The sequence below is a fragment of the Ambystoma mexicanum genome, chromosome 6p, assembly GCF_040938575.1.
Source record: "Ambystoma mexicanum isolate Mex_15411 chromosome 6p, UKY_AmexF1_1, whole genome shotgun sequence".
NCBI classification, from domain to species: Eukaryota; Metazoa; Chordata; class Amphibia; order Caudata; family Ambystomatidae; genus Ambystoma; species Ambystoma mexicanum.
Genome location: NC_090935.1, coordinates 449,445,970 through 449,464,373, shown reverse-complemented (window position 1 = coordinate 449,464,373; position 18,404 = coordinate 449,445,970).

Here is an 18,404-nt window from a genome sequence, read left to right as displayed (position 1 = left end):
CATTTCCCTTTTTGCTCCGCAATCAAAAGTATCATTGGCCTGGAGTGTGGCGTGATGTCGGTGAACATTGGACAAGGCCGGTGGTTGGCTGGACGGAACTGTGATGTGTGTCACAATTTTGGGAAACGTCACCATGTTGTATCAGAAGATAGTGCAGTGCCTAAAAAGGCTGGAAAACATGCTTTGCGGCATCTTGTGGTGGAAAGAGGGGATGAAAAGGGTGGGGGAGTGAAAAGTGGCTCATATGTTATATCTATTTAGGTGGAATAAGACAGTGGTGTGGCAGCGGTGCGGCGAGAACTCCAGCCATTTGCGGGTAGCTCATCAGGCGACTAGCTTCTGTGGTGACTGCAGGGAGGCTGAATTGGGCATGGGGAGTTCATTGCAGACAATATCAGGATATTTCCATTAGGTATAGTGTGCTGTGTTGACTGTGGTAAGCACCTAGCAGTTTCCATGCATGGGTGGAGCTCTTGCACCAAACAGTATGCCCACTGGTTGCACATATGTTTCACACTGTTGCCTTGTGTGTGTCGTATGTGTGCAGTGTACACATTGTTGGTTGCATTGCTATGGTTATTGTTAACACATCCTACAGTTTTCGGTCCATGCTTAGAGGTGAAGGAGTCAATAGTCCTGTAGTTTGTCCACTGGGTAAAGTGTTGCAATACTGTCTGTTTAGAAATGGATAGGGTTCCAGTGGATGGATTATGTTTTTGGGTTGTGCCCATTGGCCAGATGACTGAGTACTTTACTGTATTATGATGTATTGGTTATCTGTAGTTAGTACAGTCGAGGATGCAGGGGCAATGTTCCCAAGATTTTGTGGTTTGGTTGGAAGTAAAAAAATAGTATGTGATTGTAAGTGGGTAGGGGTGCCAGAGGTTGTGCTATGTTTGTGGGTTCTGGTAAGTGGCTACATGTTTGTGTGCATAGCTATCATGCTGCGGGGTTGGGTAGGGGTGCCGGTGCCTGCATTACGTTTGTGGGTTGTGGTAAGTGGCCACATGTTCCCATGCATGGCTGCATTGTGTTGTGGTGGTTGTGGCCAAGAGGATAGGCCTTGGCCACACCCACCCCAACGTCATGCAGCCATGCATGTGAACACTGTCATACTGGTATATGTATTCCACAAATAGGTTTATGGAGCGCATTTTATTTTTCCTTTGCTTGTTTGGGTAAGTTGTTATAACCATACTGTTAGGGAGAATTCTCAGAAACGTGCTACATCCATCCACCTTCGAGACCGCCAGCAACTTTTCTGGATTTGAGGACTTGATTTTTTCAACCTGGAGAGGCCTTTTTTGCCACTATCTCATGCATTTTTATGTGATTTTTGAACTCTGCTTTTCTTTTGGTTGTGTAGTCTGACAGGCATCATCTTTTACATTGTGTCACACAGCACTTTCAGTGCAGTGGCACAGGGAAGTCTTTCAGATTTGCCAAAGGTTTGAATACCTTCTCTTGGTTAAACTACTGTTTCCAAGAGCAGTAAAGTGAAATTGACTTTAGTTACATTTGTAACGTTCTAGACCCAGCACACACTATGTTACAATAGGGTGCTGGAGGGGTTACCTAGTATCCCCTTTGTCTAGCTTCTCATGTAACATTTTTTATGTTACCCTTTGCTCACTGAATGGCTGGTGGCAGTGGTTTCATTTTTAACTACCGTGGTGGGCATTACCCGCGGGCTGCGTTCACAGCTGCAGTAAAGCACCCAACAGTGCCATTTTTGTCAAAATGGCCCTGGTCTTTTGTTTTCACTATTTCTTTGTGGAAAGGTCGTTCTTGAGATTTACTCTACGTGCCTTTGTTCATTTTGCCTTTGGCGGGATTCACGCGTGAAGCCCACCTCTGGCTCCAGGGTGTCTGGGGTAAGCAGGAAGTGAGGGAGGTGCCCGAAACTCACTGTGCTTAGTGTCCTAGGAGACCCAATTGCACTCTGTGGTGATTGGCAGGCTAACTGTCCCTGCTGGGTGACTGACAACTAGGCTGGAAAGAATGGGAGAGCACTGAATAAAAGGCAAAGCTTTTGGCCTGGAAGGCAGAGTCAACTACTGGATGAAGGAACCGAAGAAGAACTTGAAGAGGACGCCTGCTGCAACTCCTGGACTGTTGATTTGCCCAGTGAAGCCCTGCTGCTAGGCTGAAACTCCAAATTTGTATTGACAGAGAAGCCCCTTCAAGGATGACCTCTCCCCTTGAGTTGGTGGGACCAATCAACTCCAACGTAAGGTACCTGGACATCCATCTCAGAGCTGGTTGAATTTCCACAGAGTTGCTGCTGGAAACCGTAAAGCCTGGGGGAGGAACACCAGATTGTGTGTGTTACTTTTAAGCTGGCCTAGAGCTCCAGGAAGATCCTCGGGACTCCCAGGAAGCAGGACTGACCGAGCCTGAGCCCCCTCAACAGAGTGCGGGACCCCAGAAGCAAGAAAAGTCCATCTCAACAGTCAGGAAACGCAGTATTGCTATTTGAGATAGATGCGAGGAGCTGAAACACTGAACAGCCACTGAATTGAAGATTGCCGGTTGCTAGCGGTGACTATCCCATTGCACTGCAGGAGTCCTCAGAAGTCCTGCCTCTTTTCCCTACGACTGAGGCCCAGGAACAATGAGATCTGCAGAGCTGCACAGGAACAGAAGTTATCTGCTGCACTTTTTTTTCTTCAATACAAATGTACTGTAAAAGGTCTGAGAGAACTTACCTCTTACTGTAGAGTTGCTTGCATCTTCTACTACTCACAAGTCTAATCAGCTTATGGCCCTACATTTCATTCTTATTTTCTTCAAAGACTACTAAGACATTGTGCAAAGACTTTTCTACTTACCTACCAGAAGTGCTTCATCCTATATAAGACTTTTGCCCATTGACTTTGACTTAGCCTATTGTACTGAATTACTCTTTCTGGGGGGATCGAAACGTATTTGCCTGCTTAAGAATATTTGTGGTCTCTTTTATGTTCTAAATAACCTTTTCCATTGACTTATTACTATATGATTCTAAATGCAACAGTGATATATTAATTTCCCCAGCACCCTAGCAATTGAAGTAACCTGAGGGTGTAGGTAGTGTCTGTGGGCCATCCCAAAAGGGTATCTACTGATTTATAGATATTAAGAGTGTGTATTTCATGAAGTGTATTTGAGTGTCACTAATATATTGCTCCCTTCTGAAGAAGGCTTATTATAACTGACTGATAAATACTTTAATAATTGTTTATTCAAGAAACGTTAAGTGGAAGAGTTTATTTGAATACTTGTAACCGTAAATCACTGCCCTACCAGAACTTCTGATCCAAGGTAGTTTCATGGCTGAAAACATAGGCCGTCAAAGATACTCAAGCGCCAGGCTGTCCCCTTTTCGTGCTACCCGCACACACTGTAACCATGTGCGCTCACTTGTCCATATGTATATAATATCTATGTAACTCATTGTTGATATGTATATAATATCAGTGTACCTTCTTGTCTCTCTGTATATTCTATGACTACCGTAACCAAGCTTTGCATATTCTTGTAAAGGCTGCGCCCTGATACCCTTGGGTACGTTCGCGCATTACAAATAATAAAACAAACAAACAAACTGTGTAATTCCACTACAGCTCACATTGACCCCTCTTGAGATAAGCCTGGCTGCTCAACACACTACCGCAACTGTGTAGTACACGCTGATACCAAAGGTTTGGTTTCCTATAGCTGTAGTCAGAGTTGTTTGTAGTGTTCCCAGAGGGTACTGCAAACACATTATGCCTAACACATACGTTGCTCCATTGTACAAACGTTCAAATATGCATCTCTCCTATGGGTAGCCACCATTACAGATTGGTTGTGGAGGACATTTTACACTTGGTAGAGCAGCAGATGTGGCATTGCAGATGACATCAGGATATTTCCATTGGGTGTTGTGTGCTGTGTTGACTGTGGTAAGCACCTAGCACCTTGGGTGCATGGGCGGAGCCCTTTCACCAAAGAGTATGACCAATGGTTGCAAGTATGTTTGACACTGTTGGCTTATGTGTGTCGCTTGTGTTCAGTGTACACATTGTTGGTTGTATGGAGGCCTAGCCTCTTGGGTGCATGGAACCTAGAGGCTTGGCCTTGACCACATCCACCCCAATGTCATGCAGCTATGTACGCGAAAAATTGTCATACTGGTATATGGATTCCACAAATAGGTTTATTGCGTGCATTTTTGATTTTCCTTTGCTTGTTTGGGTAAGTTATTATAACCATACATGCTCCATTGTACACCCTTTCAAATCTGCATCTCTCCTATGACATAATGATTGTGGAGGATATTTTAGACTTGGTAGAGCACCAGAGGTGACCTGAAATGTGTGCAGTTGAATATGGTGTACTTTATTACACTTGTTGCCGTTTACGGAGTGACATGTCACTATATGCGTTTGGCATGGTCTGCCCCTGATCACACCTTTGCTTAGTCAGTGAAGTAAGATATTGCAACATCAAACAAGTTCCTTACCATCACACATTTGACATATTGCTAATGTACACAGGTACCACATATAATTGAAGGTGTACTTCACATTCATGTGTATACAATGGTTGCTTTACAGACATGATTTGGAAAGAAAACATATCCCTTTCTAAGAAAAGGAGCACTTTAGAATGACCTTGCGCTGCATATTGGTCACAGAAATATGTTCAGCCAAACAACTATGCTGTTATTCATTTCTCCCCCATCCAGCATGGAAGGTACAGCAGTACTAGACACACTACTGTGGGAGAAAAATGTACACTTCACTCTGAAAATTACACTCTTACTTGCCAGACACCATGCTCCACTGTCGCTTGTATTCACTCCGAGTGCACATTTCTTAAGGGACACCAGTCCTTGCTAATATCCCCCTCTGGCACCTATTGATGTTTATCTGCTGCCATTGCAGTGCTCTGTTTACACAGAGCAACATCTTCAAATGCCGCACATACTCAGAGAGCTCCCCTACCGCCTTTCTGCTTTGGCGTTCAATTATGAAACAGAAGTGTGAGCTCAGGGCACAAAAGCTTTTACGCAGGCAGGGGTTGAAGGCACAATCGGCATTTTATAGGTCCGCAGAGATTGCCAGCAAATCACCGGACAAAACCATTTATGCGGGTAAGTCCCGCAAAATACAGGACAGTTGGCTATCTCATACATGCCAACATTCTGTGACCAAAAATCTGTAGGAATCTTAACGTTTCAAAAATAGTAATCAGCATAATGATGAGATCCCAGGAAATTATGCCACATCAGCTGGAACCGATGAAATGACAGGAGATGACATCACAGGAAATGATGTCACTTGAAATATGGCCTTGAAGAGATCACAGGAAAGGGCCACCTGTCCTGTGACCCAACATGAGAAAGAAATGTACCAAATGTGTGAGCTGTGAGCACTGTGACCAGCTTCGCCATCATTAAGACATATTTTGCTGTTCAAACATACAATGAGGTGATAACAAATCTGTATACCCCAATTCAAGTGATGAGCACACGGGAACATGCAGATTGTAAAGCGTGCACGGCAAAGCGCACATTTAAAGCCTGAGAACAAAAGTAACATGGAGGGAAATATATTGTTGCTTTATTACACTGCTGACTTGCGACATGAGGTAGTTGCTGCGGGCTTCCCTGCGCCTCATGGTAACATTCTACTGAAACAGTGGAAAGGCCCTGATGATGTCCTTTCTTTTGACATATGAATTGCTAAATACTTTCTTAAAAGTATTGCAGTGTGAATATGCAATGAGGTGATAACACTTCTGTATACGCAAATGGAAAAATGGAAGTGACAGCTGAAAAGGCTCCAGCAAATGCAGCTTGTAAAACGAGTAATTCAAAGTGCACATTTGAAGCCCTACAATGAAAGTAATATAGCGAGAAATATATTGATATGTTATGAGACTGCTGGCTGAGGAAATTCGATGGTTGCTGCTCCTCACCCCCCTTGGGCTCAGGGCTCCTTTGAACTGAAAGAGTTGAAAGACCCTGATGCTGTAGTGAGACAGAGTACTGGCGCGGAGCTCTGAACAAACATTATGCATGGAAGAGCTCAGACAGGCAGCTCTGAGATGCACATGATGTCTGTGGCCGCAGCTGCTACAGAAGTCTTGAACTTTTGGATCTCAAGGTGTTTTGGACTACAAATCCAAATATCCCTCTGCATTGACAGTGATAGGTAAGGCATATGAGAGCTGTAGTCCAAAACATCTGGAGCATCAAAGGTTGCAGACTTCAACGCTATTGTATTCTATATGAAACCATTTTTAGAAATTGGTTTAAAAGACAGAGGGACTCATTAGAAAGTAGGCGGTTTGGTAATAACAATACCGGTAAGGGAATACCGGCATCGTATACCGGACTGGTGTATTACGACCAATGATGCTGGTGCTACTGGCAACCGCAGGGACTCGTAGTGACCGGATAGCGCCTACCCGGTATGGGCGCAGGCACGCGGCAGCTGTGCCAGTAACACCGGCATGCCAAGGAAGTGATTCTTACGAGCTGCACGGACATGCACTTTAACAGTTACCATGATTCCAGCAATAACAGCATCGCGGGACAGGCGTTAATAGCAATCTGCTATTTTCCAAACTGCCATAGGTGCACACAATCAGCATAGGTGGAGGCAATGGATTCAGGCACAGCACAAAAGGAGTAGACCCACACACCACACCCCTTCCAAGTTCAAAATGATACCACTGGTCAGCCTGATCAACATCCGTACCGCCATCCCCTCTCTGCTGAAGGTAGGGTCTGTGCTCCACTTCCTTGCCACAGGCACCTACCAGCACACAGTGGGGCAGCTGCATGGTATCTCACAACCATGTTTCTCCCGTGTGCTCAACAAGGTGCTGGATGCACTCCTGAAACACACAAAGCCCCACATATTGCTACCACAGACTGAAGAGGAGGTGAATGTCACCAGAATTGCATTCTATGCACTGGCAGGCATGCCAAACGTCATTGGTGTCCTTGACTGCACCCATGTGGAGCTGGTAGTCCAGCATGCTGTGGAGGTAGTGTACCGCAAGCAGAAGCTCTACCACTCCCTGAATGTCCAGATGTTGTGTGATGCAATCAAGATAATAAATTGCAGTGCTAGATTCCCGGGATCTATGCATGATGCAATGGTGCTGCACAACTCCACGCTTCCCCGCTACATGGAATGACATGCTGCACAACGTGCCTGGCTGCTGGGTAAGTCCAACCACAGGGTCATGGGGGTTGTTTTTTTTTTGAGGGGGGCACAAGCATATGCAACCTGTCTGCTGGCTGGGCCATGGGGGTTGTTGTTGGGGGGCACAAGCATATGCAACCTGTCTGCTGGTTGTCCCATTGGGGGCTGTTGTTTTAGGGGGAGCACAAGCATATGCAACCTGTCTGCTGGCTGGGCCATGGGGGTTGTTGTTGGGGGGTGGGAGGCACAAGCATATGCAACCTTTCTGCTGGCTGGGCCATGGGGGTTGTTGTTGGGGGGGGCACCGTCCTGGGTGCCAAACACTGTGACCCCAATGATTATGACAACATGTGTGAGATTGACAATGGATGCAGACGTGCCATGGCCGCACAGCTATTTGTAAATGGTAGCTCCAAACACAGCACCCATCCCTCCACATGCACATGGTACATCATCATACCTGAGCCACAGGTACCACAATGCACCAACCTGCAGTCACAATGCATAATTCACATGAGCGCAGCAAAGTACAGTGCAGGTCATGCAGCCATGACTCAGCCAAATCCAACTGCCCCTCAGGGAATCCCCTGTCACTGCCCCTGCTTGACAGGTACACCGCACACTACCATGCCATTCCGTGCACCTGAAGGGACACCCAAATAACCAATGGGACATGGATGTAGAAAATAGATTTCAGCCAATAGTCAACACCACTGACACATGTGCGAGTGCTGCAGGACCAATACACAGAACCTCACTTCCACCATGCCAGTTGACACCCAATGCCATCACAAAATCGTCTCCCTACACTAATTCCATTGTGCCATGGTCACATGGGTGAAGGCGTTGACAGACATGTACATGGCGTCATCAAGTATTCGGAAGCATGATTGGCAAGATAACCTGTACCATGTTGCACATAAGGGAAATCCATCATACAGTGCCCTTCATGCATACTGAATCTTCTGCAACATAGCCATCACATGTGAGTACATCATGGACCAACTGACATCATCTGTGTGAGTGCTGTATCGGGTGTTAAGGTCCCTAAGACCTGAACGTTACCCATGATCCCATACCATGGATCAACATCAAGTACAGCAACCTGAGTGTTGCTCTAATTAAATTACAATAGCTGGCAGTGAAGATCTCTTGCATTTGACCACAAACAATGTAAAGCCAGTGTACACAAGGAATGCCAAAAACCTGCACAATCAAATTATCAATTGCTCCCATACAGGTGATACTGGGTATCCCCTGAAGCCGTGGCTCCTCACCCCTGTCAGGCTTCCACTCAACAGGCACAAAGAGGACTACAATCGTGCGCATGCATGCACTCGTGTGATGATGGAGCAGACGTTTGGGCTGTTGAAGGCACCGTTTTGCTGCCTTAGCAGGTTGGTTGTGGCACTCATATACGGCCCTGAGAAGGTGGGCAAAATTGTTTTGGTATGTGCCATGCTGCACAATATGTGCATCCAGCGCAATGTACTCCTGCCCCCTGACATGCACCAAATTGCACCGGAAGATGAGGAGGATGATGGGGAAGATGCTGCATATCGGCCACAGCAGAATGTGCCTGAAGGACGTGCTGTACGCCAATCTTTGATTGCTCAATATTTGTGATGGACTGGGTTACACAAGGCACTGGGAATGGTGAACACTGGGCACTGTTAAGAAGTAAATGTACACACATTCAATAATCAATGTCCAGTCATGTGTTCTTCATATGCACACCAGTTGTATTAATCAAATGTGAACTATGTACAATAAATAGTACAAAAAAGAAGGTGGGTGAGGCGCGCACTCCCGGTCCTGGTCAATTGAACCTGTTGCAAAAAATATATAATAAGTAGCTGGGTCAAATCCCAAAATGGTCAAATATTCACAGGGTTAGATCCCTTCTGCTGCAAATCAGGTACTCAGTAATAACAGGGTTAGATCCCTTGCTGCAAATCAGGTACTCAGTAATAACAGGGTTAAATCCCTCAGCTGCAGTTCTATGGTCTGTAGTTGTTCTCCTCCTAGCGCTTTCTTATCTCAAATAATCGTCAGGGAGGCTGTTGAGCAGGTGTGTCTAATTAGACTCAAAGGATTCTGGTAGCTGTAGTGAAAACGTTTTTTTCTTTTCAGGTGACCAGCAACCGACACCCCTCCAAAGCACAAGTCCTTCCCAAATTTGGGGGAGGGGAGAGAACCATCTTTATGATTCTCCAAAGTGGGGCACAGTCACCCCATGGCGCTGCCTCTGGAGCCCGGGACTCCCATAGCATTCAGTACAAAAAAGAAGGTGGGTGAGGCGCGCACTCCCGGTCCTGGTCAATTGAACCTGTTGCAAAAAATATATAATAAGTAGCTGGGTCAAATCCCAAAATGGTCAAATATTCACAGGGTTAGATCCCTTCTGCTGCAAATCAGGTACTCAGTAATAACAGGGTTAGATCCCTTGCTGCAAATCAGGTACTCAGTAATAACAGGGTTAAATCCCTCAGCTGCAGTTCTGTGGTCTGTAGTTGTTCTCCTCCTAGCGCTTTCTTATCTCAAATAATCGTCAGGGAGGCTGTTGAGCAGGTGTGTCTAATTAGACTCAAAGGATCTGGTAGCTGTAGTGAAAACGTTTTTTTCTTTTCAGGTGACCAGCAACCGACACCCCTCCAAAGCACAAGTCCTTCCCAAATTTGGGGGAGGGGAGAGAACCATCTTTATGATTCTCCAAAGTGGGGCACAGTCACCCCGTGGCGCTGCCTCTGGAGCCTGGGACTCCCATAGCATTCAGTACAAAAAAGAAGGTGGGTGAGGCGCGCACTCCCGGTCCTGGTTAATTGAACCTGTTGCGAAAAAATATATAATAAGTAGCTGGGTCAAATCCCAAAATGGTCAAATATTCACAGGGTTAGATCCCTTCTGCTGCAAATCAGGTACTCAGTAATAACAGGGTTAGATCCCTTGCTGCAAATCAGGTACTCAGTAATAACAGGATTAAATCCCTCAGCTGCAGTTCTGTGGTCTGTAGTTGTTCTCCTCCTAGCGCTTTCTTATCTCAAATAATCGTCAGGGAGGCTGTTGAGCAGGTGTGTCTAATTAGACTCAAAGGATTCTGGTAGCTGTAGTGAAAACGTTTTTTTCTTTTCAGGTGACCAGCAACCGACACCCCTCCAAAGCACAAGTCCTTCCCAAATTTGGGGGAGGGGAGAGAACCATCTTTATGATTCTCCAAAGTGGGGCACAGTCACCCCGTGGCGCTGCCTCTGGAGCCCGGGACTCCCATAGCATTCAGTACAAAAAAGAAGGTGGGTGAGGCGCGCACTCCCGGTCCTGGTCAATTGAACCTGTTCCAAAAAATTTATAATAAGTAGCTGGGTCAAATCCTAAAATGGTCAAATATTCACAGGGTTAGATCCCTTCTGCTGCAAATCAGGTACTCAGTAATAACAGGGTTAGATCCCTTGCTGCAAATCAGGTACTCAGTAATAACAGGGTTAAATCCCTCAGCTGCAGTTCTGTGGTCTGTAGTTGTTCTCCTCCTAGCGCTTTCTTATCTCAAATAATCGTCAGGGAGGCTGTTGAGCAGGTGTGTCTAATTAGACTCAAAGGATTCTGGTAGCTGTAGTGAAAATGTTTTTTTCTTTTCAGGTGACCAGCAACCGACACCCCTCCAAAGCACAAGTCCTTCCCAAATTTGGGGGAGGGGAGAGAACCATCTTTATCATTCTCCAAAGTGGGGCACAGTCACCCCGTGGCGCTGCCTCTGGAGCCCGGGACTCCCATAGCATTCAGTACAAAAAAGAAGGTGGGTGAGGCGCGCACTCCCGGTCCTGGTCTATTGAACCTGTTGCAAAAAATATATAATAAGTAGCTGGGTCAAATCCCAAAATGGTCAAATATTCACAGGGTTAGATCCCTTCTGCTGCAAATCAGGTACTCAGTAATAACAGGGTTAGATCCCTTGCTGCAAATCAGGTACTCAGTAATAACAGGGTTAAATCCCTCAGCTGCAGTTCTGTGGTCTGTAGTTGTTCTCCTCCTAGCGCTTTCTTATCTCAAATAATCGTCAGGGAGGCTGTTGAGCAGGTGTGTCTAACTAGACTCAAAGGATTCTGGTAGCTGTAGTGAAAACGTTTTTTTCTTTTCAGGTGACCAGCAACCGACACCCCTCCAAAGCACAAGTCCTTCCCAAATTTGGGGGAGGGGAGAGAACCATCTTTATGATTCTCCAAAGTGGGGCACAGTCACCCCGTGGCGCTGCCTCTGGAGCCCGGGACTCCCATAGCATTCAGTACAAAAAAGAAGGTGGGTGAGGCGCGCACTCCCGGTCCTGGTCAATTGAACCTGTTGCAAAAAATATATAATAAGTAGCTGGGTCAAATCCCAAAATGGTCAAATATTCACAGGGTTAGATCCCTTCTGCTGCAAATCAGGTACTCAGTAATAACAGGGTTAGATCCCTTGCTGCAAATCAGGTACTCAGTAATAACAGGGTTAAATCCCTCAGCTGCAGTTCTGTGGTCTGTAGTTGTTCTCCTCCTAGCGCTTTCTTATGTCAAATAATCGTCAGGGAGGCTGTTGAGCAGGTGTGTCTAATTAGACTCAAAGGATTCTGGTAGCTGTAGTGAAAACGTTTTTTTCTTTTCAGGTGACCAGCAACCGACACCCCTCCAAAGCACAAGTCCTTCCCAAATTTGGGGGAGGGGAGAGAACCATCTTTATGATTCTCCAAAGTGGGGCACAGTCACCCCGTGGCGCTGCCTCTGGTGCCCGGGACTCCCATAGCATTCAGTACAAAAAAGAAGGTGGGTGAGGCGCGCACTCCCGGTCCTGGTCAATTGAACCTGTTGCAAAAAATATATAATAAGTAGCTGGGTCAAATCCCAAAATGGTCAAATATTCACAGGGTTAGATCCCTTCTGCTGCAAATCAGGTACTCAGTAATAACAGGGTTAGATCCCTTGCTGCAAATCAGGTACTCAGTAATAACAGGGTTAAATCCCTCAGCTGCAGTTCTGTGGTCTGTAGTTGTTCTCCTCCTAGCGCTTTCTTATGTCAAATAATCGTCAGGGAGGCTGTTGAGCAGGTGTGTCTAATTAGACTCAAAGGATTCTGGTAGCTGTAGTGAAAACGTTTTTTTCTTTTCAGGTGACCAGCAACCGACACCCCTCCAAAGCACAAGTCCTTCCCAAATTTGGGGGAGGGGAGAGAACCATCTTTATGATTCTCCAAAGTGGGGCACAGTCACCCCGTGGCGCTGCCTCTGGAGCCTGGGACTCCCATAGCATTCAGTACAAAAAAGAAGGTGGGTGAGGCGCGCACTCCCGGTCCTGGTTAATTGAACCTGTTGCGAAAAAATATATAATAAGTAGCTGGGTCAAATCCCAAAATGGTCAAATATTCACAGGGTTAGATCCCTTCTGCTGCAAATCAGGTACTCAGTAATAACAGGGTTAGATCCCTTGCTGCAAATCAGGTACTCAGTAATAACAGGGTTAAATCCCTCAGCTGCAGTTCTGTGGTCTGTAGTTGTTCTCCTCCTAGCGCTTTCTTATCTCAAATAATCGTCAGGGAGGCTGTTGAGCAAGTGTGTCTAATTAGACTCAAGGGATTCTGGTAGCTGTAGTGAAAACGTTTTTTTCTTTTCAGGTGACCAGCAACCGACACCCCTCCAAAGCACAAGTCCTTCCCAAATTTGGGGGAGGGGAGAGAACCATCTTTATGATTCTCCAAAGTGGGGCACAGTCACCCCGTGGCGCTGCCTCTGGAGCCCGGGACTCCCATAGCATTCAGTACAAAAAAGAAGGTGGGTGAGGCGCGCCCTCCCGGTCCTGGTCAATTGAACCTGTTGCAAAAAATATATAATAAGTAGCTGGGTCAAATCCCAAAATGGTCAAATATTCACAGGGTTAGATCCCTTCTGCTGCAAATCAGGTACTCAGTAATAACAGGGTTAGATCCCTTGCTGCAAATCAGGTACTCAGTAATAACAGGGTTAAATCCCTCAGCTGCAGTTCTGTGGTCTGTAGTTGTTCTCCTCCTAGCGCTTTCTTATCTCAAATAATCGTCAGGGAGGCTGTTGAGCAGGTGTGTCTAATTAGACTCAAAGGATTCTGGTAGCTGTAGTGAAAACGTTTTTTTCTTTTCAGGTGACCAGCAACCGACACCCCTCCAAAGCACAAGTCCTTCCCAAATTTGGGGGAGGGGAGAGAACCATCTTTATGATTCTCCAAAGTGGGGCACAGTCACCCCGTGGCGCTGCCTCTGGAGCCCGGGACTCCCATAGCATTCAGTACAAAAAAGAAGGTGGGTGAGGCGCGCACTCCCGGTCCTGGTCAATTGAACCTGTTGCAAAAAATATATAATAAGTAGCTGGGTCAAATCCCAAAATGGTCAAATATTCACAGGGTTAGATCCCTTCTGCTGCAAATCAGGTACTCAGTAATAACAGGGTTAGATCCCTTGCTGCAAATCAGGTACTCAGTAATAACAGGGTTAAATCCCTCAGCTGCAGTTCTGTGGTCTGTAGTTGTTCTCCTCCTAGCGCTTTCTTATCTCAAATAATCGTCAGGGAGGCTGTTGAGCAGGTGTGTCTAATTAGACTCAAAGGATTCTGGTAGCTGTAGTGAAAACGTTTTTTTCTTTTCAGGTGACCAGCAACCGACACCCCTCCAAAGCACAAGTCCTTCCCAAATTTGGGGGAGGGGAGAGAACCATCTTTATGATTCTCCAAAGTGGGGCACAGTCACCCCGTGGCGCTGCCTCTGGAGCCCGGGACTCCCATAGCATTCAGTACAAAAAAGAAGGTGGGTGAGGCGCGCACTCCCGGTCCTGGTCAATTGAACCTGTTGCAAAAAATATATAATAAGTAGCTGGGTCAAATCCCAAAATGGTCAAATATTCACAGGGTTAGATCCCTTCTGCTGCAAATCAGGTACTCAGTAATAACAGGGTTAGATCCCTTGCTGCAAATCAGGTACTCAGTAATATCAGGGTTAAATCCCTCAGCTGCAGTTCTGTGGTCTGTAGTTGTTCTCCTCCTAGCCCTTTCTTATCTCAAATAATCGTCAGGGAGGCTGTTGAGCAGGTGTGTCTAATTAGACTCAAAGGATTCTGGTAGCTGTAGTGAAAACATTTTTTTCTTTTCAGGTGACCAGCAACCGACACCCCTCCAAAGCACAAGTCCTTCCCAAATTTGGGGGAGGGGAGAGAACCATCTTTATGATTCTCCAAAGTGGGGCACAGTCACCCCGTGGCGCTGCCTCTGGAGCCCGGGACTCCCATAGCATTCAGTACAAAAAAGAAGGTGGGTGAGGCGCGCACTCCCGGTCCTGGTCAATTGAACCTATTGCAAAAAATATATAATAAGTAGCTGGGTCAAATCCCAAAATGGTCAAATATTCACAGGGTTAGATCCCTTCTGCTGCAAATCAGGTACTCAGTAATAACAGGGTTAGATCCCTTGCTGCAAATCAGGTACTCAGTAATAACAGGGTTAAATCCCTCAGCTGCAGTTCTGTGGTCTGTAGTTGTTCTCCTCCTAGCCATTTCTTATCTCAAATAATCGTCAGGGAGGCTGTTGAGCAGGTGTGTCTAATTAGACTCAAAGGATTCTGGTAGCTGTAGTGAAAACGTTTTTTTCTTTTCAGGTGACCAGCAACCGACACCCCTCCAAAGCACAAGTCCTTCCCAAATTTGTACAATAAATAGGTTTAAATGTGGACCTCAACCCTTTGATGTTCTACAAAGTACTCCCCACCCCCATCCCTCAACAACCCCACACCCCCACGCCCCTGACCCCCATCCCTCAACACCCCCACACACCCACACCCCACACCCCATCCCTCAACACCCCCACACACCCACGCCCCAACCCCCATCCCTCAACAACCCCACACCCCCACACCCCCACCCCTCACACCCCATACCTCAACACCCCCATACACCCACACCCATGTATCCTACTGACAGCCCCTTTTAGATGGAGGGTGTTGCTACTCTGGCTGGCGCATACTGTGCAGCGACCCATGCACCTGGCTCATCTGGGTCGAGCTTGCCGGGGGTTGTGCATGCCGATGGTGGGGGTTGTGGCTCGACCGGTGCAGCATGATGTTGGGCCATGGTGGCAGCCAACTGTTTGAGCGCCTACGGCACAGATGCCATGCCTTCACGCACCCACCTGGCCACACGGTGGACAGCAAGGGTGACTGTTTGGGTGTTGTCATGATGGGCCTGGTGTGTGGCTTCCCCTTCTGCGAGGTATTGCTTCACCATGTCGTGCATGGCCTGCTGGCACTCCTCCATGCGGCTCATGTGCCCCTCAAGGTCCGGTATGGTGGGTCCAGCTGGTGGTTGCACGGGAGGTGGAGTGGGACTCCTTTGAGGGCTGAATACATCTTCAGGCATCTCCTCCCTAGAGCTGCGACCACCAGATCCATGTCCCAAGGAGTACTGTGGGGTCTGCGGTATGGTTGGTGTTGCTTCAATGTCCTCTGACATGCATTTGCCTGCTGTGTCCACCTTGTCCTGTTGCCCGTCCTCCTCCGTGCTATGTTGGGCGGATTGAGCTGCCTCACCGAGGTCACTTGTGGCTGTTGACCGCGGCCCCCAACATCGCTGCCCGCTGTTGATCCCTCCTCGTCCACATGAGGTGTCTGCTGTGGGGCAGGGGTTTTCTTGGCTGTTACCTTTGGGGCCAGTGTGCCTTTTGGCATGCGTGCCTTGATGGCACCAATTCTTCCTGACTGGGGCACATTACTAGGTGTCGGAGCTAGCTGCTTCTCAGGTTCTCCGGCCTGTGCACCCTGTTGGCTGGTGTGCTGCGGCTTGGGCGCGGTGGTTCACCTCGGGCCAGCCCTTGACATCGACGGCCTGGTGCCATCATCATCCCCTCAGCTCCTGCGTGCTGGTGTTGACTTGGTTGTTGCAGTGTGTTCGGCATCGCTGTCTGATCCCGTGCCTGTGGGGAATGGCGAGGCAGGACATCAGTCATCCGTGAAGCTACAGCCTACATACATTGATTTTAGTACATTTTAAGTCCTGTGCATTGTCGTGTGCATGTTGGAGGGACTGCCATGGTGCTTACAGGAGTTGGGGTTGGGGTGCAGTGTTTGGGCATCCTTCTGGTGCAGCCATGATGTCCATGGTGTCTATTGGGTGGCCTACAGGTTCGTCATTGAGTGTGTGCTGTAGCCATGCCTCAGGGACTGCGTGCCATGTGCTGTTTGGTTGGGGCTCAGGTGTGCAATCGGTAGTGGAGATGTGCGCACCATTCAATGAGATGGCACACTGGTGAGGCCTGCATCTCTACGGTGATCCATATGTGTGTGTCTGCATGCAGATGGTGCTTGTGTTTGCAATTGGGGACTCATGTGGTTTGTGTCAGTGGGGTTAGTTGTGTGTTTTCATGACAGGTATGTATCATTTGTGTTAGGGCTGACTTTAGGTGGGAGGTGATGGGCGATCAATTTGCTGCCATCTACTTGCCACCATTGTATTTGGGTTGTTGTGTGTGTCTTCACTTTTGTATTATGCTAAGGGTCACTCACCGCCAACAGCCGATGATCGGACTCCCATGTCAGCATGCCCGACTCCTTCAATGGCCTCCATATCAATCACAGAACTGCATGTTTCCTCCCACCGTGCAAGCTTGATGGGTGAGGATGATCTGCCATCTGTTGCCTGGGCCTGGCTACGGTTGGCTGACAGGATGTTGCGGACACGTAGCCGCAGATCGTCCCACCTTTTTCGGCAGTCTTTTGGGGTCCCCACTGCAGCGACCTTCTGGGCCACCTCCTCCCAGATGTGTTTCTTCTGTATTTGGGCAGCACAACACAGGTCTGGGCAGAACACCACATCCTCATGCTGGACCAGGTTGTCTGCAAGCATGTTTAGCTCATCGTCGCTAAACTGTGGCTTACGCAGACGAGGTGTACCTTTACAGGGGGCTGTGACATTTTCTTGCTGGCAGGGTACACAGTTTGCAATTCCAGGTCCTTTGGGCAGAGGATTGAAATGGATTGTGTTTTTCAAGATGGCCGCTGGAGCATTTCCCGTTCTGGCACAATGACGTTGCTTCCGGTACCGGCACTTCCGGTGCCGGTATGAACGGTACTGGTATCAATGGTACCATTCTGTCTGGCATCTAGGATGCTGGTGCCCGTGTCTGCAGCATGGATAATGCCACGATCGATGTTTGGAGGGCCTTACTGGCATGCCGGTGCAGTCATTACCGGAATGCCAGTATGCTCGTGCACGCTGACTCGGAATCAACTGTTGATTCCGGCAGCAGTGCAACACAGACACGGTTTCAATAATTTGCAATTCTTACCGCCCAACTCGTAATGAGGCACAGAATCTTTGATACTGTGCCCTGGATCTGGGAGCCAGTGCATTAGAAACATGTTTACAACCAATAGTAAAGTGTGCTTTTCTGATTTGCCGTTGTCATTTTACTTTTCTGGTCTGTTTTTTTTTTTAAAGCGACCAACAACATGTGCTCTGTCCTGTCCACCTCATGTACAAATCCTTACCTGCTGAGCTACAGAAAGGGAGAGAACATGGGAAAAGTGTCAGAGAAAGCTTCACAATAGTGAGAGTGACATTGAACAAACACCACAAGACACCAAGGGCCCAATTAATGGATTATTTGCACAGTTCAAAGTCAGTGCATGTGGTTACTTTTGCAGTACTATATGACTTTTCATTGACTTTAGACTGCAAAAATACACTTTGCACAGTTCAATGATTCAGGGTTTGTGTCGGCAGAGCAAAGTCATTTTTAAGCAGTGCAAAGTCAATTTGAACCGTTCAAAATGTCAATTAATCAGGCTTCAAGTTCTGATTAAAAAGTAAGAGGAGTTGAAAGAAAAATGCTGTCTGACATTACGTAACCAGGTATCTGGAATATTTTAGATTTGTTAGAATATTAGTTTATATGGTACTAGCGTTCTATCGCTTTCCACGCCTCATGCCAAATCTACTTTTCAAATGCATTTTAGATCGCTCTATCCTGTAAGCAAATCTGTCCCAAAACATAAGCATTGCTACGTCACTTTTCCATTGTTGGGGGGGCTTGGAAAAATTGACTGTGAATGTAAAGTTTGTAAAAAATCCAACATTATAGCAGTGTATATATTCTTGCTAGCAGGTAATTATAATAGCTGTTACAAAGTGTGGGCAGGGATTTGGACACTCATTGGGAATGAAAGCCCATGAGTTTTACTCTCCCCCTAT